The sequence below is a fragment of the Tiliqua scincoides genome, chromosome 3 (assembly GCF_035046505.1).
Source record: "Tiliqua scincoides isolate rTilSci1 chromosome 3, rTilSci1.hap2, whole genome shotgun sequence".
Taxonomy (NCBI): Eukaryota; Metazoa; Chordata; class Lepidosauria; order Squamata; family Scincidae; genus Tiliqua; species Tiliqua scincoides.
This window is the reverse complement of record NC_089823.1, coordinates 221136200-221160274: the sequence shown is the minus strand read 5'-3', so window position 1 is coordinate 221160274 and position 24075 is coordinate 221136200. Positions and strand designations below refer to the sequence as shown.

Sequence of the window (24075 nt, the reverse complement as noted above, 5' to 3'; positions counted from 1 at the left end):
TTGAGAACCAATGTTATAAGCATTCTGTGAAGGAGTCACCACTAGAAGTGAAACAATAGTGCTCACAAAATGTTTTCACCCCAAAATGTCACCTGCAGCCAAAAGTTATCTCTTACAGAGCTCTATGCTCTTTCTGGAATGAAAGCAATCATAAACCAGAATAAAGATCTATTTAGTTCAGCATCTACCCTACTCTAGAATCATTGGAACCGCCCATCACATGATTAGGGAGACTTTGGGGGAAGGAAGGGTCCAGGATGTTCACTAAGCCTTTAGCAGCAGTTCAGATTAGGGCGAACACACAATTAGGGTGGCTTTTGAGGAAAAAAGGAAAGCAAAGGGAAGGGCCAGGGCATATGTGCATTGTGAGTATGCATGCCAATGAATGTGTGGGGCCAGTGTGGGCTTAAAAACAAGGTCCAAATCATGCCCTGGAAGGAGCATAAGCCAGCATGGCTAAAAGCCATTGATAGACTTTTATCCTCCATGAATTTGTCTAATCCCTTTACAGTCATCTAGCTTAGTGACCATCACCACACTCTGTGACAGCGTGTTCCATAAATTGATTATGTGCTGTGAATAGAAATGCCATCTTTAGCCTGCTTGCCAGTCCATTTCATTGAGGCCTGGTATTGAAGAAGAAAAAATGTTCTTCTCTCCAGCTACTTTTCACTACACCGAGCACACTGGCATAAGCTTCTATCACGTCCCCCACGAGTTGCACTTTTTTTCTGAACAAAGCCACTGAAACATTTGGGCCTGTCCATGCGCCAACTATTGCGATCAATTCTGTTTCCCCCTCCTGCCCCCAATCCAACTCTCTCAGAGCCTCTCTGGCAACCCTAATAGTCACCAGCTAATTCCAGACTATCATGATGGTTGGCAACCTTCAGTCTCTAAAGACTATGGTATAAGCCTACAGCACCCGGTATTCCCAGGCGGCCTCCCATCCAAGTACTAACCAGGCCTGACCCTGCTTAGCTTCCAAGATCAGACGAGATCGGGCATGTGCAGGGTAACAGTCATAATGGGTGGGTGGATTAGACCAGGGGCTCCTCCAGTCTCAATGTCAAGAAACAAAAGTCACATTCAAGTTGCATGTCTCTGGTCATGCCTTCTGCTCATGCACCAATCACTTGCCCAATCTAACCCCATGCCTTAAGGAGGCTGGAACTTGGCAAGGGATGCCCCTGACCACGTCCTTGGGTGCGTGGGGGCACGACATTAGCAGTTTTATTCTTGATCCCTTTCCTAGTGATCCCTGGCATGGAATGTGTCTTTCTTCACAGGTTTTTCAGAGACTATCAAGTGACCAAGGAAAAAGTCGTTCATCTCCTAAAACAAAAACCAAATCCAACAGTCCAGAGAGAGAAATTGCATTTCGTTCTTTCTCCCTTTGCTAACTTTTATTTAGCAAATAAAACTAAATAAATAACTTTCTCCCTTTTGCTAACTTTTATAGCCGCCCTGGATCCCTTTGGGGAGAAGGGTGGGGTATAAATGAGAAAGTTTTTTCTTCTCATTAAGAAAAAAAAAACAAACCCTGTCCAAATATGTGATAACCTCTAAGGTTGTTTTAAATACAGCTCAGTATTTTGGGACAGAGAAAATGTGTCAAGATCTATATTGTTACACATATATGATGACTTTCTGTTTTAGCACTGGGCACACATTTTTTCTTGTCCTCCCATCTCAGCACTCATTAAAAAAAAATCTTTGACAGTTTTTATCCAGAATTCTTTATAGGTGCCTTGTACAGCTTTTTTTTTTTTTAAATTGTATCTGATATGCCTGTATTTAGGAATGGAGGTTTTTTCGCCTTAAGTTGCACACCTCAGGAGAAACTTAATAGGCAGAGGTTCTGGAATTTGTACAGCCAGTGTGCCATCTACTGACAAACCAGCAAATTCAATTTAAAATAAAATAAAATAAAGTGTGTGTGTGTGTGTGTGTGTGTGTGTGTGTGTGTGTGTGTGTGTGAGAGAGAGAGAGAGAGAGAGAGAGAGAGAGAGAGAGAGAGAGATTGAGAGAGAGAGATTATCCCTCCCTTAGGGATAACCATCTCTTTTTTATATCCCACCTCTTTACAAAAGGGTACCAAGATTTTACAGCTATTTATTTTTATATAAATGATTTTTTTCCTTTGTACCTTTCCTGAGAATTTCATGTGACTGACATCCAAACTGCAAAAACCAATGCAATCATAAAAGTGCATTAAAATTGTCTGCCCAGCTGTGAATGGTAAAGAGATGTATAAATGGGTGTTGTATCTCTTGATCACTTTGCCCAGTTGTTTACCTATAGATATTAAGATAGCATGGAGCATAAGAGGAGGGATATGGTGGAACCCAAAGACTGTGCTGTTGAGTAGGAATTCCCCAGCACCACCTTCTGGAACTCCTCCTCCAGGAAAGATAGGGGCAACTGCAAAACAGTGCCCTCTAGCACCATACCAGTCAAGTGACCCAGAGGATATTATGGTCATTTGAAAGTTAATGAAAAATCCAGCACAACAAACTAGAGTGTATTTCCCCTTTTCAGTTTCCAGCATTGTTTATTCATTAGACTGACCGAAGTTGTTTCAGTTCCAGACCAAGTTAGAAGCCAGACAGGGGCTACAATCCTATCCATACTTTCCTGGAAGTAAGCCCCATTGACTATAATGGGGCTTACTTCTGAGGAGACATGCCTAGGATTGGGCTCTGAGAAGGGTCCAGATAACACAATGCCTTTGAGCACTTGGCTAAGAATGATAGAGACCGGATGGCAAATGTCATAGGAGCAAGGGATAATGCAGGAGAGAATGTATAGGACCAAGTGATAGGAGGGTGATGTAGGAGGGGGGGATAATGTGTTCCATGTTGTAATGGTGGTGGGAACAAAGTGCTAAAGCTCTCCCTCACAACTCTCATGGTTTTGCCCTGTTTTACAACGCCCATATACTCTTTAAGAAAAAAAGGAAAAACCACTGGGCCAATTCCTGTGTTGTCCATCACATATCATTTGGCCCTTAGGTGACATATGGCCCAGCTCCAATGTAGCTCTACAATGAGTACTAAAGATGGGACCCTTAATTCTGAGACTTGTTATGGTTATGTTATGTTACGATTTAAGCCAGGCTTTATTCCCTTTGCATCTTTGTTTTGTACGTTTGTATGTGTGTGAAATTATAAAATGAGGCTGACTAATTATCACTGAACACTTCATTAAGCAGAGTACCTTGCATATAGCTCTTCATTGTTTGAATAGATTTGTTCGGAGATGATGCGCTGGCTAAGAATTCTAATATTTTTAAAGGAGCACCCTTGGAGAAATATGTCTAATGCACTGTGATGTCTAAGTAGTATTCCCTGGCCCATTAACCTTGAAAGTCAGGAGGGACAAAATGTATGGTATTGTAAGAGCAGAAGAAAGAAAGAGGCATGAACTGCAAGTGTCAGTTGAATGTCCCAAATGTAACATGTGCTAAGGAGAATTTTCGATTCAGATACCCAGTAATCGTGAGGTTCTTGCATTGAAGCGATTTGGGGCAGGGAGTGGGCTGGGCAGGGGGTGGAAGAGGAAGGAACTCGGGGAAGGACAGTCATGGATGCCTCCTGAAGATAAGGGAACATTTGTTCCCTTACCTCAAGGCTGTATTGTGGCTGCATCAGTCCTGGAAAGCTGGATAGAAATGAGCCCTCCAGTTTCTCTGACCAAACAATGGCTGAGATCCTAAACAAACATATTTAGAGAGAAAGCACCACTGAACACATTGGGACCTACCTCTGAGTAAATATGCATAGGATTACACAGCATGCCAGATAAGCTGCTAGGCTGTTTATCAAGTTCTTCTGAAGCGGTCTCAAGCTGATCAGATTCCAAGCCTACAGAGGCCTATGGTGCCTGTGATTTTATTTACAGCTCTGGAAGTCTTAAAATCACTTTGTTTCAGTATTCTAACCTCCTTGGTATGTCTCTCAATTCCAATGTCAACCATAAACACTCACCAAGGAATGCTTTCATTTTCCTCCAAGACTCAACTGAGTGATACATGTTCCAAGTGCAATCATAATAACTGGCTCACATTTCAGAAAGCTGGGACTGATTCATGTCCCAGTGCGATCAATGTTCAGCCACGTGACAGGTCTATCCATCTAACACACCTCATACAGAACTGGATACACAATGCAGATTTCCTTCAAGTTTTCCATTTGTTTTAAACAGAATTCTCTCATACTACCAACATGACTACGTGTGCTTTTGGTCTCCTAGTAGTTCAAGCCTCACTGCAATTTTGTTGAAATTCCATTCGGTCTGATGAGTTATCACGCATCAAAAGCACTTGAAAATAATTGCCAATATACCAAAGTTCCGTAATTATTCAAACACCAAGTAGTACAAAGTGGTACTTGAAGAAGACAGCTCTCAAGATTGTCTCAATTCCTGTAACAAAACTGGGGATATTCGTGGAATGCATGACTATTCCTCCAAATTAATTCTGCAGCAAGGATCTCTTGTGCCAGTTTTAATTCATGTTATGGCCATATCAAGGCTCATGAATACTTATTCAACAGCACAACTCAGCTCTGAACATTGTCTTGCAGCTGTTATTTTGCCAGAGCTTCAACTTCAGAAAAGTAACCAGATGAATTAGTTTGTAGTCAAATCCCCAGAGTGAGACAGATGGTTTCACTTCACCTTTGGTAGAGCTGATGTCTAATGTCCAAAGAAGCAGTAGTTTTTAAACTTCTTATGTTCAGGGAATCCATTCCACTTTGACGTATCTGTCAAGGAACCCATCTGTGTCATCCTTGGAACTCTGGAATGTTGGAGAAGTCAGGGTTCTCCTTGAGGTCTGGGCAGGAGGTTTGGTAGAGGGTAGAGCCTCTGTTTGCCTGAAGATAACATCCGAAGGTCGCCAGTTCGAGACCACCGGCACTGTGAACAGCGAGACCTTGAAGCAGCTGACAAGCCTAGCCGAGTTATGCCAAGTTATTCCACCTGCTCTTTGGCAGCTGTCAGCATGTGTGGGAGGAAAATGGAGGCCAGAATATGATACCAGATCATAAAAGATCCATCTGAAATGTTGTGGTTCTTGAAAGACAGAACCTTCTTCAATTGTAAAAATCCATATTGCCTATGTAAACCACCTTGAATTAAAGTCTGAGGATAAATCTTACTACCAAGAAAGGCAGTATATAAATACCTGTATTATTATTATTATTATTATTATTATTATTATTATTATTATTATTATTATTATTATTATTATTTTTGAGAACTTTCTCAGTTCACATAGGTTGTTGCTTGCCAGTCATGCTTAGACATGCTAAGTAGTCGGGCCTCTACAAAATACTACCTCACACAAAGCACACTGAAATTATGGAATTCATGATCAGAGGACATTATTATTTGGTGCGCTTTTTAAGACACATCTAACATGTTCACATGCGGCAAGCTTGTTTGGTGTTTGAGGGATCAGCAAATGGCACACCTCAATGGAATGGCATATAAGAGGGAGAGAGATGAGATTAAAGGTGCAACACTAGATAACACTCATTATGGGGATAATAATACAATAACAGTGAGGCAGAATCAAAACAAAATGCAGTGCAATATGTATTCAATCACTCAAACAATGAAGTCCTAAACACATAGAACTAGATCCAGTGGGTAAAAGCTGCAAGAGAGGAGATTCCGGTTGGGCATCAGAAACTCTTGACAGTATGGGCAGTTCGGCAGTGGAACAGATTGCCAAGGGAAGTGGTGGATGCTTTTTCACTGGAATTAACACACCATGCATGTGAATTAACGCGCCACCAGCATTTGCCCTGCCCCTGCATGAGGCACAGGAAGGGCCAGCCCTTGCAGCCTATTGGCTGGGGGCTTAATGGATCGGGGCCATGTGCTGCTGCACGGGGAAGCCCACTTAGTCGGGACCAGGCAGTGATTCCCCCCCACCCTTTGGCAGTCTGAGGTTAGCTGGTCGCCAATTGGGGCCGGGTAGGAATTTTTTGCCATCAGCCTGATTGGCATAACGCTGGTGGTTTTTTCCCCAACCCCAGACTGTGGAATTAGGAGTGGAGTGGATGTCAATAAGTCTCACTGGTCATTTTAGGCAGGTATCGTGCGGGTTTTGGGTGGGTAAGGATAATCTCGGTGTACACCACAGGGTGGCAAGGGCCGGGTGGACTCCATGCTTGCTCATGCTGGCATTCCTGGCTGGGTGAGGAGGGCTGGATGAACCTTGGCCTGGTGGCAAAGGCACATCGCGGGTTCGCTCGGGTGGCCTGAGCTAGTCTGCCACCCTGACCCTTCGGGGTGACAATGAAGGGGGCGGCAGGCTTGTACTGATGCTGCCCAGAGTCGGGTGTGGTTGCCCAAATTGCTATAGAGGGAGGTAGACGGGCAGCTCCATTTCCCCCATGTAGAACCCGCAGGACCTAGTTGTTAGGCCTTGTTGCAATTTATGGTGTAATTAAATAGTTAATAAAGTGATCCTTTGTACCATATGCCCGTATCTGTGTCTTTATTGGGGGGTGCTGGGTAAATCCTCAAGCAGAGGTTCGACAGGCACCTGATGGAAATGCTCTAGGACAGTGGTTCTCAAACATTTAGCACCAGGACCCACTTTTTAGAATGAGAATCTGTCAGGACCCACCGGAAGTGATGTCATGACCAGAAGTGACATCATCAAGCAGGAACATTTTTAATAATTCTAGGCTACAGTCTTACCCAGGAGGCCACACTTACCCAGGAGTAAGTCCCATTTACTATCATTGTTAAAAGAATATACAGAGTAGTTTGTTAAAAGAACAGGTCTGTAATATTTCCTCAAATGCAGTCAACATACCATGGTAGCATCAAGTCTAATATATTAAAAAAATAAAATATTGAAATGAGTGGGGACCCACCTGATATTGGCTCACAACCCACCTAGTGGGTCCTGACCCACAGTTTGAGAAACACTGCTTTAGGAGGATTTCCTGCTGCAGGCAGGGGGTTGGGATAGATGACTTTTAGATCCCTTCTAGCTCTATGACTCTATGATACACACTCCCTAGAAAAAAAGGAAAGAAAATCCTTTAAAGGGAAAGGAAGCATGTAATGGCTCAAGCAAGGAGGGAGGAAGGAGAGGGAGCAGGACCCAAGGAAATCAGGAGTACTGAGGGGGAACTGGGAGCTGGAAAAAAAGGTTTCTCCTCTGGGGTAAGTCATAAGTATGAACAAACCCACATCAACTGCCTCACTTCCTGTATTCCACTAATGGAAGTCTTTCTCCAGTGCAAAGATAAAGATTTGAGACAGTTTTTGAAAAATTTATGTCTGTCTCTTAGGCCTAAACCAATTTCCTCCAGTACATTAATCAACGCACCCCAGCAAGTCCGCATATGATGTGCTGTTTGCTGGAAGTGCTTAAAATGGCCCAATTCTCAAGAGGCACTTATTTTATTCCTATTCTCGGCGTGAAGACGGGATGAGAGAAAATACCGGAAAAAATCAAAGCGGTCAGGAATTCCTTCTCATCTCCTCATTGTGCCATCACCAGAAGTTCCAACTCAAATTGCAATCTCATGCCCATTTGGCAACAGCAAACCACTCTGAAAAGGGGGGATTTAAGAACATAAGAAGAGCCCCAATGGATCAGGCTAAGGGCCCATCTAGTCCAGCTGCAAAGTACGTTTGCGCCTCCCTTGGACTAAGCCACTTTGGTGCATGAAGGTGCGCCAGCCTGTGGAGGCCATATCCAGCCTCCTCAGTGGCCGCAGCAAGTTGGCCGTTGTGGGGGTTGGGGAGTGTGGGGAGGGCAGGGAGGAGGCAGGGAGGAGACATTTTGGGTCAGGGGAAGAGTGGGCGGTGGGAGGAACTATGGGTGGGCAAACAGGGAGCAGGAGGTGGGGTCGGGATCCAGCAGTTATGCCGGATCCTAGCCCCATTCCTGGGCAGATTGACTCCATTCTACTCAGATCTGTGCCATCTCATCAGGTGGCGCAGATCCGAGTAGTCCAATTGGGGCCGCTGCGGCTTTCTTGGGGGTAAGGGGAATTTTTTCCCCTTGCCTCGGGCTGAGCTTTAGCCAGCCCCAAACTTACACTGAATACAGCGCAGGCCTGCCAGCCTGCCTGTTCCGACACAAGTTAGGATTGCGCTGCCAATCACTTTTGAGGCAAACACAAAGAAGATCATGCATTCCTAAAATTGGATTTGTGCTAGTAATACTATTTGTTTGTTCCAGTTATGGGGGACGGGACTGCCTTCATTTCACTCAATATCATTTTGAAATATTGGTTCCCTTTTTAGTTTGGGCATAGTCCGTGACAACCCAGAATGAGACTTAAATGGCATTACCAGTTGGAACATTTAACTTTAAAAAAAAACAAAACAACAAATAAATTGTCTAAATGTTCTTGGTCTTCAAAAGACTTTTCATTGCTTCTTAGAAGTGTGTTTTCTACCCTAATTAATGTGTTTTTGTATTTTGCTTTTTTTTCTGGAAGAAGGTGAAACTAACACATCAACCTTTCTCCCCAGTGAATTTAGATCTTGACATATCCTCTGCACTTCCAGGAGAGAAAACAGTTGTGAGTTGTAGACTAGTCATTACACCTTCTCATGAAAGCTGCACATTAAAAAATGTGTCATATGTAAAATGTAAACCGGGCCATTGTTAAGTAGACATTAATGAATGGTGTTTCAAAAGGTTAAATATAAATATGGATAATTATGGCTTTCTAGCAGTGAGAAATTATAAGCTTCTTTCCTACACCCATGGCATGGATCCAAAACACCAATCTAAAATAGAAGTATATATTTTGTTCAGCAATCAAAATAGGACCCGGAGAGGTACAATTATAAGAGACGGTTAGAATTTCTCAGAATATATATTGCTCTTTGTGCCCTCAGCCAGGATTATGCGCTCCTCTGTAATTAAGCCATGCAGTGTGTAGTGAGAATAACTAATCCATAAACTAGGGTTTTAATGGCATCAAGAAGCCATTTCATTTATTTTTAATTTCAAAATTGCACTGTAAGTTTGCAACTCTTAACTGAAGAAAGGACAAAAAGATCTCAAACACAGGGGCAGGTCAAATATAGTAAGACTCCTTTATAAAATACAGTACTTTATATTGATAACACCACATGGGCTGACAATCTTTGTACTCGAGAAGCACAACTGTAAGGCAATAGTATTTATTAATTATAACAACCATGCTCTTTGCATGGACACAATCAGTGGCGTAGCTAATGATCGTTTGGCTGGTGCCAAGCTCAAAATGTTGCCCTGGAAGTGATGTCACAACCAGAGGTGACATCACACCCAGGCTTTTTAAAAAGTGAAACTTGGGAGGAACCCACCTCCTCCCCCCAGCAGCTCACCACCCACTTGCTCTGCTGCCTCCCCCCAGTCAGTGGCATAGCTAAGGCATCTATCTACAACCTGAGGTCAAAGAACATTTTGTAGCCCCCACTGCATGACAAAATCAAATTTAATTAAGTAAATAAATAAAAAGTTATTGGTTCCATGCTGTATCATAATAACATCTCATTGGCACTCAGAACAAACAGTCTCATAGGTCAGTTTGGAGTTAAGCAAATCCACTTTTTGTTTCACAAGGCAGTTGTGTTTTCATTTTCTGGTTAATTGGCCATAACTTTTGATAGAATACAAATATTCCATTGCAGTTTGTTTCATTGTATTCCACATTAAATTACCTTTCCAATGATATATAACATGATGGTATTGTTTATACATACCAAGATTTTCACAATTGTGGTCACTAGTGTCAAGCTCAGCTTGTTGCCCCCCTGAAGCTTGATGCCTGGTGCAACTGCTACCCCCTGCACCCCTTTAGCTATGCCACTGGACACAATGATCTCCTCCCTAGGCTTCTCTGCAGCTTGAGAGTTGAAAATATTTGCTTAATGGCCACTGATGGTTGATGGCTACTCCAGTCCATTGGAAAATGTGTCTCATCCAACTTGACTTGGCACAAGAATATCATAAAAAATGACCTTCCTCCAGCGCAAACATTCCCAGTTACTCAAAGTACCTTCAGAGGTTTCTTTTTATCCATCCCTTTCTCTGAGCATCTCAGGACAACGCACAGAAAAATTGTCCAGTGTTGGAATTTGGATGCAATGCCACCTACAGGACTATAGAGGGTAGTGTACTGTCTAGTCACCTGAAACCACCTACCTGTCCTCTCTGTGGTTCTTGCAGGAGGTGTGGTCCTTAACACTATTTACTTCCTTCTCACATATTCTCTCTAGATCGCTGTGGTCCAACACAGAGCCCATGAGGTTGATTCTGGCAGCCCTTGGTCGCATTCAGTCCCCCATTCTCCCCAGTTTTGCACTCCACAGCTGCCACACTCAGAAGGTGCTATGGAGTGCCCTTCGCTCAACAGCTGAAGCTGGGCAGGGCCAAGGTGGGGAAGGCAGCTCTGACAAGGCTGGCTAGCCTCGCAAGAGCTCCCTCCCCTAGTATGGCCCTGCCCTGCCTGAGCTGACAAGTGAAGATGCTCTGTCACATTCATCAGCTGAAGTGAAGTAGGGCACACCAGAGAAGCTCTCGCAAGGCCAGCCAGAGACGTAGGAAGAGGTAGGTGATGCCGGAGACGTAGGAAGACCTACCACAAAAATGAGCGAAGGACCAGAAGGTATGCACATCACAAATGTGCAGTGTCTTTTGTCATGTGGGCAGGTTGAATGGCAAAAGTATCATCTGAACTGGCCCATGTTCACAGGAAAATTAGGCTTCAAATCTTCTCCCTGATATCTACTCTTCTCTCTACAGAAGTGGATTTTTCCCCTATGGAAAAATACTGAAATATGCAATTCCTCTCAGCAGCCTAAACTGGAATTGGTTCAGTGTCTGTCTGTCTGTCTGTCTGTCTGTCTGTCTGTCTGTCTGTCTGTCTAAATCCAACATCCTGGCATCCTACCAACAGCTTTGCCACAGGAGAGGTTATTTGTCCAGGGAAGTGTGTTTCAAACAGTGTGTCTCAGACAGTAGTTGGTGGTGACGACCATGTGACACTGCCCAGCCTGGCTCCTCCCCACTGGAAGTGGAAAGAATCAGGCAATAGGGGACCAGTGGGCAAGATGGCATTGTACAGCCTGACCCTTCCAAAGATGTGTGGCCCGGGGAGGGAGGGGGTAGAGTGAAGCCCCAACTCTCAGGCAAGCCATTCACTCCTGTGTACAGCGATGACCTCCAGTGACAGCTGTGCTATTTGCAAAAGCAGTACCCACACTAGGTAGAAAAGTAATACTTGCAACAACAACAAAAGCTGAAAAAACCTTGGTCTAGACTAGAGCAGTGTTTCTCAACCAGTGGTATGGGTACCACCAGAGGTACTTGAGGTGGTGTCTGGTGGTCTCGTGGAATCCTTGGACACCTGCTGCCTGGCAGTGAGACCAGGAATGCAATACAACAAACAGCAGCAGGAGGCTCAGCTCAGCGGGCAGAGCTCCAAGGCATGCTCTTCCATGTCCAAAAAAGCCCTCCAGTCCACCTTGAGCCTATTACTGGTGTTTGTTGCATCACATCTGGCCTCCCAACCCAGCAGTAACAGACAATGACATCATTGCCAGTTACTTCTGGTGGTACTTCAAAAGGTGGACCATGTGAAGTGGTACAACAGAAGACAAACACTGAGAAACACTGGTCTAGGGGCCTCTTGGGTCCTTGTTGGGAAGGGAGCTAAAAATGAAGCTCACTATGGCAGAGTGTGAGAACCTTTGATTGTATTGGCAACCTTCAGTCTCGAAAGACTATGGTATCGCGCTCTGAAAGGTGGTTCTGGCACAGCGTCTAGTGTGGCTGAAAAGGCCAATCCGGGAGTGACAATCCCTTCCACACCGGGAGCAAGTGCAGTCTGTCCCTGGTCTGTCTCCCTGGCTGTGGGCCTTCCTTCTTTGCCTCTTTGCCTCAGACTGTTGGCCAAGTGTCTCTTCAAACTGGGAAAGGCCATGCTGCACAGCCTGCCTCCAAGCGGGCCGCTCAGAGGCCAGGGTTTCCCACTTGTTGAGGTCCATCCCTAAGGCCTTCAGATCCCTCTTGCAGATGTCCTTGTATCGCAGCTGTGGTCTACCTGTAGGGCGCTTTCCTTGCACGAGTTCTCCATAGAGGAGATCCTTTGGGATCCGGCCACCATCCATTCTCACGACATGACCAAGCCAATGCAGGCGTCTCTGTTTCAGCAGTGAATACATGCTAGGGATTCCAGCACGTTCCAGGACTGTGTTGTTAGGAACTTTGTCCTGCCAGGTGATGCCGAGGATGCGTCGGAGGCAGCGCATGTGGAAAGCGCTCAGTTTCCTCTCCTGTTGTGAGCGAAGAGTCCGTGACTCGCTGCAGTACAGAAGTGCAGTACAGAAGTGAAGACGCAAGCTCTGTAGACCTGGATCTTGGTATGTTCCGTCAGCTTCTTGTTGGACCAGACTCTCTTTGTGAGTCTGGAAAACGTGGTAGCTGCTTTACCGATGCGCTTGTTTAGCTCGGTATCAAGAGAAAGAGTGTCGGAGATCGTTGAGCCAAGGTACACAAAGTCATGGACAACCTCCAGTTCATGCTCAGAGATTGTAATGCAGGGAGGTGAGTCCACATCCTGAACCATGACCTGTGTTTTCTTCAGGCTGATTGTCTGTCCAAAATCTTGGCAGGCCTTGCTAAAACGATCCATGAGCTGCTGGAGATCTTTGGCAGAGTGGGTAGTGACAGCTGCATCGTCGGCAAAGAGGAAGTCACGCAGACATTTCAGCTGGACTTTGGATTTTGCTCTCAGTCTGGAGAGGTTGAAGAGCTTTCCGTCTGATCTGGTCCGGAGATAGATGCCTTCTGTTGCAGTTCCAAAGGCCTGCTTCAGCAGGACAGCGAAGAAAATCCCAAACAAGGTTGGTGCAAGAACACAGCCCTGCTTCACTCCGCTTCGGATGTCAAAAGAACCTTTGATTGAGCCTGCATTAACTGCCTCCGAACTACAAGTGCTTAAAAAAAGCATATTCCATTAAAGCCCAGCTTTGTGACTGCTGTAATGGGGCTACTGATGCACACTGCCAGGCTCTGTAGCTGCCATCTTCTGTTGCTTTTCACATATCGTTACCCCTCGGTAACTCTCCAATGCATTTATGGCATTAGAAATGATCCAGTAATGTCACAAACACTGCGCTACAGTGAACTGATTCTAAGATGAATAGATGGCTTTCAGCTGGATATTAACTGTGGCAGATAGAATTATTTGCCATGTCTTGCTGGTAGGAGCTCGCCAACGGGCACGGCATTTTAGATCTATAATGGAGATGTATATTTGGGTTTGGAGAGGTTGCTGTTATCTATCGGGTGGAGAGTCTACTAATTTTCCTTCATTTCACTTGAAAAGCCACCAATGATTTCAGCAGGTTCATTTGTACACTAGTCTGGCTTGCAAACCAAATGCTAAATGACAGGACAGGGGAAGTTATTCTATTCCCTGTCTCAAGCATTTGAATCATCCAAAAAAAAAAGAACGAGAATATCTGCAGGGTTTGTGATCTTTAATTTCTTCCATCCGATGGCGTAGCTAAAGGTGGGGTGCAAAGCACAAAGTTTGGCAGGGAGCCTCACTGAAGCGTGCAAGGGGTCCCTCCCCCTCCGTATGCCTCCATTTTGCTCCCAGTGCCTGAAATGGCTCTGAAGGGGGGAGGGAAGGGCCCCTTGCTTGCTGCCGTGAGGCTCCCTGCAAAACTTAGTGCTTTTCAGCATGTTTGCAACCCTCCTGGACAGGCACAAGGGCACTTTAGGATTGTGCCCTTATTGAGCTTTAATTTGTCAATTAGGTCTGGAAAGTCTTCTCTTTTAACCTCTACCTGACGGGCAACCCAATCCTGAGCTGCCCGGCGTGTGGGGCTGCAGCAGCGCCAAAAATGGCTGCCACTGCAACCTGCACACTCCAGGCAGCCGCCACCTCCTCCTCGGGAGAAGGGGACTTCTCCCGAGTAGCCCCAGCAGGACTGTTCTTATGTTCTTATCCACCAGCTGACCCACAGGCATCAACTAAGTACCTACAAGCAAGATCTGTCTCTTGCAAAGGGTGGGACAGAACAAAGAGTACATAAGAACATAAGAACAGCCCCACTGGATCAGGCCATAGGCCCATCTAGGCCAGCTTCCTGTATCTCACAGCAGCCCACCAAATGTCCCAGGGAGCACACCAGATAACAAGAGACCTGCAAGGCCTCCTGGGAATTGTAGTTTAAGAACATAACAACAGACCCACTGGATCAGGCCATAGGCCCATCTAGTCCAGCTTCCTGTATCTCACAGCAGCCCACCAAATGTCCCAGGGAGCACACCAGATAACAAGAGACCTGCAAGGCCTCCTGGGAATTGTAGTTTAAGAACATAACAACAGCCCCACTGGATCAGGCCATAGGCCCATCTAGTCCAGCTTCCTGTATCTCACAGCGGCCCACCAAATGCCCCAGGGAGCACACCAGATAAAGAAGAGACCTCCTTCTGGTGCCCTCCCTTGCATTGGCATTCTGACATAGCCCATTTCTAAAATCAGGAGGTTGTGCATACACATCATGGCTTGTAACCCGTAATGGATTTTTCCTCCAGAAACTTGTCCAATCCCCTTTTAAAGGCATCCAGGCCAGACGCCATCACCACATCCTGTGGCAAGGAGTTCCCAGTTAGAAGGGGTTAATGCAATCTGCAAGGTTGGAAAGTTCTGTAGCAAACCTACTAGGACAATTGTGATATTCAGGTTCAGAGGAGGAGCGGCTCAGAGGAGGGCAACATGGATGATCAAAGGGCTGGAGAACAAGCCCTATGAGGACCGGTTGAGGGAACTTGGTATGTTCAGCCTGAAGAAGAGAAGGCTGAGAGGGGGTACAATAGATAGTGCTCTTCAGATACCTGAAGGCCATATGGAAGACGGGACAAATTTGTTCTCAACAGTCTCTGAAAGTAGAACTAGAACCAATGGGTACAAACTGGAAGAGAAGAGATTCAGATTGGATATCAGGAAGAAATTTGTGACAGTAAGAGCAGTTCGGCAGTGGAACAGATTGCTCAGGGACATGGTAGACTCTCCCTCACTGGAGGTCTTCAAGCAGAGGCTCAGCAAGTACCTGTTGGAGATGCTGTAGGACAGAGTTTCTCAAATTTCAAGGGAGCTTTACTCCCTCAGTAAGTTCTTGCGGGGAGGGGCGAGGGGGTGCTTTGCACTCACATTATGTAGGCAGGGCTGCAGCAGGCTACATGAGGTGCAGGAAGCCCAGCACAGCACTCCCCGAGGCTTGGAACATTCACTAAAAGCGGGTGCAAAGCATCTCCTGCAAAACGGAAGTGCTTTGTGCCCGCTTTTAGCAAACGTTCCAAGCCTTGGGGAATGCTGTGCAGGGCTGCACAATGTGCAGTGGCAATAAAGAAGGTCAATTCTATGCTTGGGATCATTAGAAAAGGTATTGAGAACAAAACGGCTAGTATTATAATGCCGTTGTACAAATCGATGGTAAGGCCGCACCTGGAGTATTGCGTCCAGTTCTGGTCGCCGCATCTCAAAAAGGATATAGTGGAAATGGAAAAGGTGCAAAAGAGAGTGACTAAGATGATTACTGGGCTGGGGCACCTTCCTTATGAGGAAAGGCTACAGCGTTTGAGCCTCTTCAGCCTAGAAAAGAGGCGCCTGAGGGCGGACATGATTTGAGACATACAAAATTATGCAGGGGATGGACAGAGTGGATAGAGTGATGCTCTTTACACTCTCACAGAACACCAGAACCAGGGGACATCCACTAAAATTGAGTGTTGGAAGAGTTAGAACAGACAAAAGAAAGTATTTCTTTACTCAGCGTGTGGTTGGTCTGTGGAACTCTTTGCCACAGGATGTGGTGATGGTGACTGGCCTGGACATTTTTAAAAGGGCGTTGGACAAGTTTCTGGAGGAAAAATCCATTACGGGTTACAAGCCATGATGTTCATCTACAGCTTCCTGATTTTAGAAATGGGGTATGTCAGAATGCCGGATGCAAGGGAGGGTACCTGAATGAGGTCTCTTGTTATCTGCTGTGCTCCCTGGGGCATTTGGTGGGCCTCTGTGAGATACAGGAAGCTGGACTAGATGGGCCTATAGCCTGATCCAGTGGGGCTGTTCTTATGTTCTTATCTTCTTATCATTGTATTCTGCCCATCCTTCCAAACCATCCTCTCCAGATTCCTTCTATCACCAAAGTAGCTTTGACACTCGGTCTCTCATTCCCTACAGAAATACCCCACTTATTAAAAGTCAGAGCTAATCACCAACGCATTACTTGGACAGATGTCTTTGGCTGCCACGTTGGAAAGATAGTCTCAATGGTTGATTTACGGCATGATGTTCTCTGAGCACCAGGCACCAATATGTTAGAGAGGCCCAATTTGTCAACTCAGATGTCATTATAAATTACTAAACATGTCCCATGCAGCACAGATTCATCTCCCATAATCTGTTCCTATTGAGAACTTAACAAGAACGGGAAATTGTATTGCTCTGAGTCGGCAGATTCCATTGTCGTTTTTAATTTCCGATGCACGGGTTATCAGCCCACTTCAAAACATTGTATTATAATACGGCTCTGAAGTCTGTCAATTAATGCGGCTAATGAAGTTGAAAGAGAGTGGCTGCAATCCTATTCACAATTACCTGGGAGTAGCCCCACTGAACACCGTGGGACTTACTTCTGAGTAAACTTTCTAAGATTGTGCTGTGTCTCACGTGACTCCTACTCATGTAGGTTGTGGTGGGCCATTAAACACCACAGGCTGGATAATTTTTTTTTATAATTTCCCCCCTTCTCTCTGTGCAAGCATGTTTCATATTATGTGAACAGCTGCCCGGTATGTTAGGGACTCTTTCAGCACCATAAATGTGGAAAGACTTTAACTTGTTAGTGCTTTAAGTCAACAAAAGTGACAAGTGAGGAGGATTTCATTATAGCTTGCCCATATGGAGCAACATCTCTTCCGTGCATACATCCATATTTTTTATCAAATGGGCTGCCCATAAATGCAAATTCAATATTCTGTTTAAATACAAAATACTGGAGAAGGAGAATATATGTGACAGGAGAGAGTGGGATCCCAAGTAGTGCTGCAGATTGGGGGGGGGGGGGAACAGGGACACCTAGCAAGAAACTTTGGCTATTCTTTTTAGGCATCTAGCATTCCACTAACCATTTGGACAAGAAAGCCAGTGGCATAGCTAAAGCATGTCCGAGGGGGTACATTGCCCCCCATGGTGGAGTGGTGGTTTTCCACAGTCTCCACAGGGTGGGATGGGGGTGACAGTGCCCACCTCAAGTTCTCGGCAAATGCTACAGAATCAGTCCACCTGCTCTTGGCTCTGCACGGCTCAAAATAGAACTGTTTCTGGGGTCAGGGTTGCACATATGCAAAGGAGGGGATGACAGCACAGGCGTGGGGGTGACATGATGACGCGGGGAGTGTCATCATTTCACCAAGCCCTGGATACCTGCCCCCCCCCCCAGCTAGGCTACTGAAGAAAGAACATTCAGTCCATGGTAGAATTATTTGGTACTAAGGTATTTGTGTCCTGGACAATTGTGTCCTGGTCAAATGTGCCCCAGTCATTGGTGTCCCTGGATATTTTTTGGGGGGAGAGGGGCATCCCAGTCATTTGCATCCCACTGTAACTGGGCAATAAACAAACTATAAGTGGGCAACAAACCCCATGTTATATATCCTAAGCCTCTTATCCCAGCCCTAATCCTAACCCTGCCTTTGCGTTTTAAAAATAAAAAGTGCAATTAATATCAGTATACATATATTGGGACAGAAATGCAAGAAGAATGGGTGCAAATGCCCAATACCAGGGCACACTTGACCAGGACACAGATATCCAGGATGCAATGGTCCTGTCACTGAACTATTCACACATTCCCTTTGAGGAGGAGGGAATGTAGGACGAAATGTAGGACGAAATGTAGCCATGCCTCCAGAGGTGTCTCCATGCCTCCAGATGAAATGAGGAGGAAATGTAGTCATGCCTCCAAAGGTTGGAGCACATGCTAGCCATGCTCCCCGATGCGAGTGTAGTGGAATGTTAGTGTACAAAGATTCTGTCTTTATAGAGTCGCTTCACACCAGTGTCCAGCACATGGTCATCACACAGGCTGATGCTGGGAATGCAGCCTGCAGGCGAGGCCCCATTGCCCCCTCATGTGTTACTTGAACATGTGAGAGGGAAATGAGTGAACTCTCACTGTATACCTCTACCTACATACCTCTTACTGTATGTCCTCCAGCAATAAACAGAGCAAAGGCAGAAACACTGGGAAATATGGGTTGAGCTCCATGTGTAATATACCAGGGCTTTTCTTTTCCCCATATGGTGCTGGAGATTAGATCTGAAGGCCAACCCCATGTTTTAAAAATGGACGACGCTAGTTCAAAGATTTCTTTTTGGATGTCATTATGATTTCATACCGAAGAGAATGAGGGCACATGTTTTTACCTCTGTACTTACTGGAACTGGGGACTGATGGCTTGTGTTGGTGCTGTCGGTTTTGAATAATGAGAATAATAAAATAATAAGATGCATTATTTATAAAGCCCCTCAGCATCTAGACACTGTAGAGTAATTCTATGAAAAGGAACAGACCATGCCCACAGGCCTGCAATCGAAAATGCATTTTCCTATATCCAACGCTGCAGTTGTGAGCATCTATATCAACAGATAGAGTGAATATATCTGAACGTATATTCAGATATAGCTGAACGCACCGCACTATCTCAGCGTTTTGTGAGATGCGAGCTGGTCACATGTTTTATCCGTGGGGTTAAATTTAGCGAAAGGGCTGAAGTGCATTCAAACATTTGTTGATAGCTGCTAGCTGCATTCAGCCACATTTAAGTGGCTGAATTAACTGTGAACCATGCAAGGCTGATCCAAGACCTCCTGACACCTGAGGCAGCATCAGTGGCGTCTTAGGGTTTGCGTCACCCAGCACATCACCCCCTATGATGGACCTCCTCCCATGCAGTAGGCGGAGCAATGCCCCAGGCGGTGGGCATGGTGATGCACCTTTGCCCCACCCCTGCTTTTTTTTTGTACTGTAGCTTTTGATAGAATAGAGATGTTTCAACGAGGTTTATTTTAATGCATTCTACATGAAATTATGCATCTATTGATATATAACATGATGGTATTATTTGAAAATACTGTTTTTAAACATTTTGGTGAGTAGTGGTGTCACCCTCCCATACACGCCACCCAACACAGCCCACACTGCCTAGTAACACCACTGGGCAACATACCAAATGCTGGCCTTCTTACGTGATGACATGGCAACCTCTGCTTCTCCCAATATACTAGTGCAGCACCATCCTAACCTCCTGAAACTGGGTGGATGGGGGGGGGTAATGGGGGTGGGGAGGCTGAGGAAGGGGGTGGAACCAGCAGTGATGGTGCACCCCACATTGTATCCCCCTTACTTGCAACCTCTCTGCCCCTTTTCTCTTTTTGGACTTGTTCTAGTGAAATCACTGGCACAGGTCCGAGAAGATCCACTGCAAAGTGGGAGGCTTACAGAGCTGTAAGGGGATTTAAATTCTGTGTTACCCCTGAATCCTCCTGACTTCTCCCACCCCCCAGGATACAATACACCCATTCTGCACAGTACAGTACAGTACACAGCTGTACCAGCCGGGGGGGGGGGGAGGAAGTTTAGTTCCAGTAGGGAATGAGAACTAGGCCTCATATTTACAATAACTTTTGAATACTATCTTATTATTTGACCATGCCAGTCATCTTGGCAGGGAAGGGAACTGAATCTAGGACTACTGTTCCCCAGTCCTCCTACCAATTTGTGCTATCAAGCTGTCAAGACCAACTGCCTGCTCAGTTCTGCATGGCTGGAGATTCTCGCATGTGTGCTACTCACTATTGTAGATGAGGACCTATGGGAAAGTCCCTAGACTTTTCCACTGTCCCAGAACCTGAATTTACTAACTACACTGGCAGACATTTCTTCAAACTCTTTTTATTTATAATTAAACAAAATGAGTTTATATTTTGTGCGCACTATACACAAACATTTTTTTTCTGAGGGAACATGTCCATTTCTTTTCTTCTGTTTTCATTTTAAATCATTTAGAAATGATTTTTTAAAAAAATACACATTTAAGGCTTTGCCAGTAAATGAATTCAAGTCCAGGTCTCTGAAATAAACTGAATTTCAAGTACCAGATGGGCCTCTGAAAAGCCTTCCTATGTCTCAAGCAAGCTGATTTATATCAACTGGAGAAGGTCACTTTAATCAGGTCAGGTGACACTTATTAGATCAAGCATGTCTGAAATTCAGAACACCAACCAAATCAGGTTTGCTCAGAATCTGACCACATGTCCCCTTTGGGGAGGGGGGCATGAAGAAAACCTTATGGATACAGAATTGCCCTCTTTGACTGGAAATGAGGGCAGAATATCAGGTCCCTATTTCAACTACTATTATTGATTCTTGACTTAGCATGGCATAGGAAATTGGAACTTCATACCTTAGGTTGATTATCTAAAATGCTTTTCAACATGCATGTCTTTCATTAATAGGATTGTTTCCATCCTCTTAGGAAGCACTAACTCAGAAGTGGTAATTCCCAGACTATCACACCAGATGGGAATTGTTAGGCATTTAAGCCCAAATGACTCTTATAGTATGTCTTTTCCATGTATGTAAGTGTGTGTGCTCTTAATGGGGAAGCCCTTAACATCAGATGATACCAACTTTATCATGGAGTTGAGGACATTCATGAGGGAATGAGTTGGCAGAGCAACGTGGACTTCTAGACCCCAAATTGTCTAGAATAGGGGTGTCAAACATAAGGCCCAGGGGCCGGATGCGGCCCGTGGAAGCTTTTTATCCAGCCCTCAGGCTCTCAGCTACTGAACAGTGCTGAGGTGTTACTGCTGAAAGGGAAGCCCATTTGAAAATTGAGCTCTCCCATATCTTGAATATGATCAAAATATGTACATTTTCTCTTCTATCATTTGCAGCTAATGAGTTCCCAAGTGAGAAAAAGTACTTATTTTTGGTCATGAACTGTTTAATGACATCACTTCCTGCCTAATTACATCACTTTCGACCCTCAGCAGACATTATGAATGTTATTCGTCCCTCTGTTTGAAATGAGTTTGACACCCCTGGTCTAGAATATAGCAGCTGGGAGTTGGGTACCAAGAACCACCAGGGGAAAATAAGAGAGAGGGAGAACAGGGTGGCCCACAAGAATATAGAAGTTGACCATTCCTGATCTAGGATTCTAGGGATATCATCACTACAGGCTATTGCCAGCAGTGCTTTTTAAATCACCACTACCACTGCCATGCAAACATGACAAAATAATCACATGCCAGGGGACCGGTGTATTGGCCAATGGGTCATCTATTGCATTTCGGCAGTGAAAAGAGGAAGAGTGGGCTGTTCCAGTAGCGTACCTATTGGGGGGATTGTGTTAACTATTGCAGGAGCCATAACACACTGTGTAAGCAGCCTCTCCCACTCACCATCCAATCTATTCTGGGAAGCAACGGCAATGATGAATGGCTCCAACAACAAATGGGAGGGCCCACTTATACAGCATGTTGTAGCACCTGCAATACTTAACATGCCGCTCCCTATAGTTATGCTACTGGGCTGGTCTAAATGTTACATATACAAAATCTGGATCCTCAAGTAACAAAACAAACAGATGGGACCTTGAGACTAGATTGACAAGTTTACTGTATATGTATCTGGATGCTACCAAACTTTACTCCCCTGGTAAGTCTTTGCAGGGGTGGGGGCAGCAAAGTGATCCCCAGGATTGTTTCCACTGCAGGGAAAGGGGGGGGGGCTATTTTTAAACTAAACATACGTGCTTTCAGTGTCCATTTCCAGTTTAATCGCGCTTGCAACTTTCACTGTTTAGAAACCGCGGGGAAACCTGCAAGTGCTCCATGGGGCTCCCCACACTCCCTAGACCCTGAGAGCACATATGTTTAGTTTAAAAATAGCCCCCCTTTCCCCATAGTGGAAACAATCCTGGGGATCACTTTGCTGCTTTCTCCCTGCCCCTGCCACTTAAAGAGATCAGGTCATCATTACACGAGCTGGTGGGTCGCAACCCACCAGTTTGAATACCATTGCTATAGAAACTAGGGAAGGAGACATATTGATAAGGTGAAACAATAAAGACAAACAGCTGGAGACTAATGTTCGAACAATAGGCTGGACCACATCTAAAACTGAACTCTACTGAGTTAGATAAAAGTGAGACATAATCTTGTACATTCAGTGAAGACACTACAAGATACTTCTTTTGTAGGTCATCTTGCTTGGTAACTTGTAAAATTCAGAAACAGCCATTTTTGGTGTGGAACTGTGGAATGGGTGTTGCCTTCAAAATAAGACTTGATTTTATTTCTTAAGTTTGTATGCTGCCTTTCACATATATCCTCAAAAACTCTAACCCCAACAGCTGAAAGCAGAATACAATGAAAACATTGACCACATCACTGAAAGATCATCAGTAGCAAAGGCACGAGCTCTGTGTGGGATAGTGTGGTTCATGAAGACTGCAAATGCACCCCAGCTGTTGAACACAAATTATGCCCTACCCACTTTCCTCATTTGATCCTTGTTTTGTGCCTGTAGATCATGTTCAGAAGTTCAGTCTACACATAGAAGACCTTTCATGATTGGTGGTTGGAAAACCCAGTGTAGCTTGAGTTGAGTCACCAAGTGACCTTCCCCCACTGCTCAACTCGAAAAAGAGTCCTAACGGGGGCACTTTCTGAGTCACCAAGTCACCATTTAAGCTGTAATCCTAACCACACTTACCTGAGAGTAAGCACCATTGAACAAAATAGAACTTACTTCTGAGTAGACCTGGTTAGGCTTGTGCCCTTAGTGACTGTAAAGGACACGAATTGAGTCACCCCCCCTTAAAAAGCTTGCCATGGAAAAAATGGGGCCACTACCAAGGGGTGTGAGTGTGTATGTGTTGGAGTTCTCTTTACTCACTCCCCTGATGTCCCTGCCCATCTGAAAACAGGTGGGAGGGGGTGGGAGGGAGTGTGAGAGAGCTGGGAGAGAAGCGCCAAGAGGGAGGAAGGTCATGCACAGCAGCAGCTTCAAGGTTTACCATGATGACCCAATCCTTTGCAGCCCTACTCAGAAGTAGTCCCATTGCAGCTGGTCATTCAATGAGGCTTTTGCCTCCCCACCAGCCATGGTGGAAAGCGTGATCTCTATGAACTCCCACCCCATGCCTGCCTCCTCCCCTTCCCTGGGCTTCTGCAATCAAACATAAGGCAAGAACCCCCCCCCCCCCTTGGCTCCTTCTTCTGCTCTCCCTCAGCAAATGAAAATATCAGAATCCCCATCTTTGTCCAATGACCATCCATTCCTTCCTTCCTATCAGAGATGGGAAAATAGAGCCCAGTCCTGCTTCCCCCCATTCATAGCAGACATTAACCCTTTCCTGCCTCCCAGCTGGAACTTTGCTGCTGCTCACCCAGTTAGAATTATGGCCCCACACAGTTTTTCATGCCACGAGAACAATAAACAAGCACACCCAGACACAGGCAGACTCGAGTCAGCATATGTGGGGATGAGTGCCAAGTCGGGGTCCTTGACTTGAGTCTTTTTCAGAGTCTTCCACACATGCAACTCACAAGTCACCAAGTCACCCAAAATCACGCGTTTTCACTACTCAAGTTCAAGTCACTGACTCGAGTTCCCAACCCTGTATATGACCCTTGCTGCAATACTTGTTTAAAGCTCAGGAAGATTCATTTGGGATGCAACTAGAAGGCGGCAAATAGAGGAGGCTGTTTATAAAGGTAGTTGACTTTGCCATCTGAAGTTGCATTCTTGGGAGTCTGGTAATAATACTGTTTCTTGCCTGAGTTTGACAGCAAAGAGAAATTTCCCGTGCAGTCTCCTGAATTGCATTCAACATTTCACTGTGGTTTGCAAACATCCATACGGTAAATCTCCTGTTTTCTCTTTATTGCTTTAATTGTATATAGTTTTATGCTTTTTTTTTTTAAATGGCTTTCATAGTTG

General features: G+C 45.1%; 1 pseudogene; it reads right to left on the bottom strand.

The window, feature by feature from the left end:
- Positions 1-913: 913 nt before the first annotated feature.
- On the bottom strand, positions 914-1030 carry LOC136646356 (5S ribosomal RNA; annotated as a pseudogene).
- Between the last annotated feature and the right edge of the window lie 23045 nt (positions 1031-24075).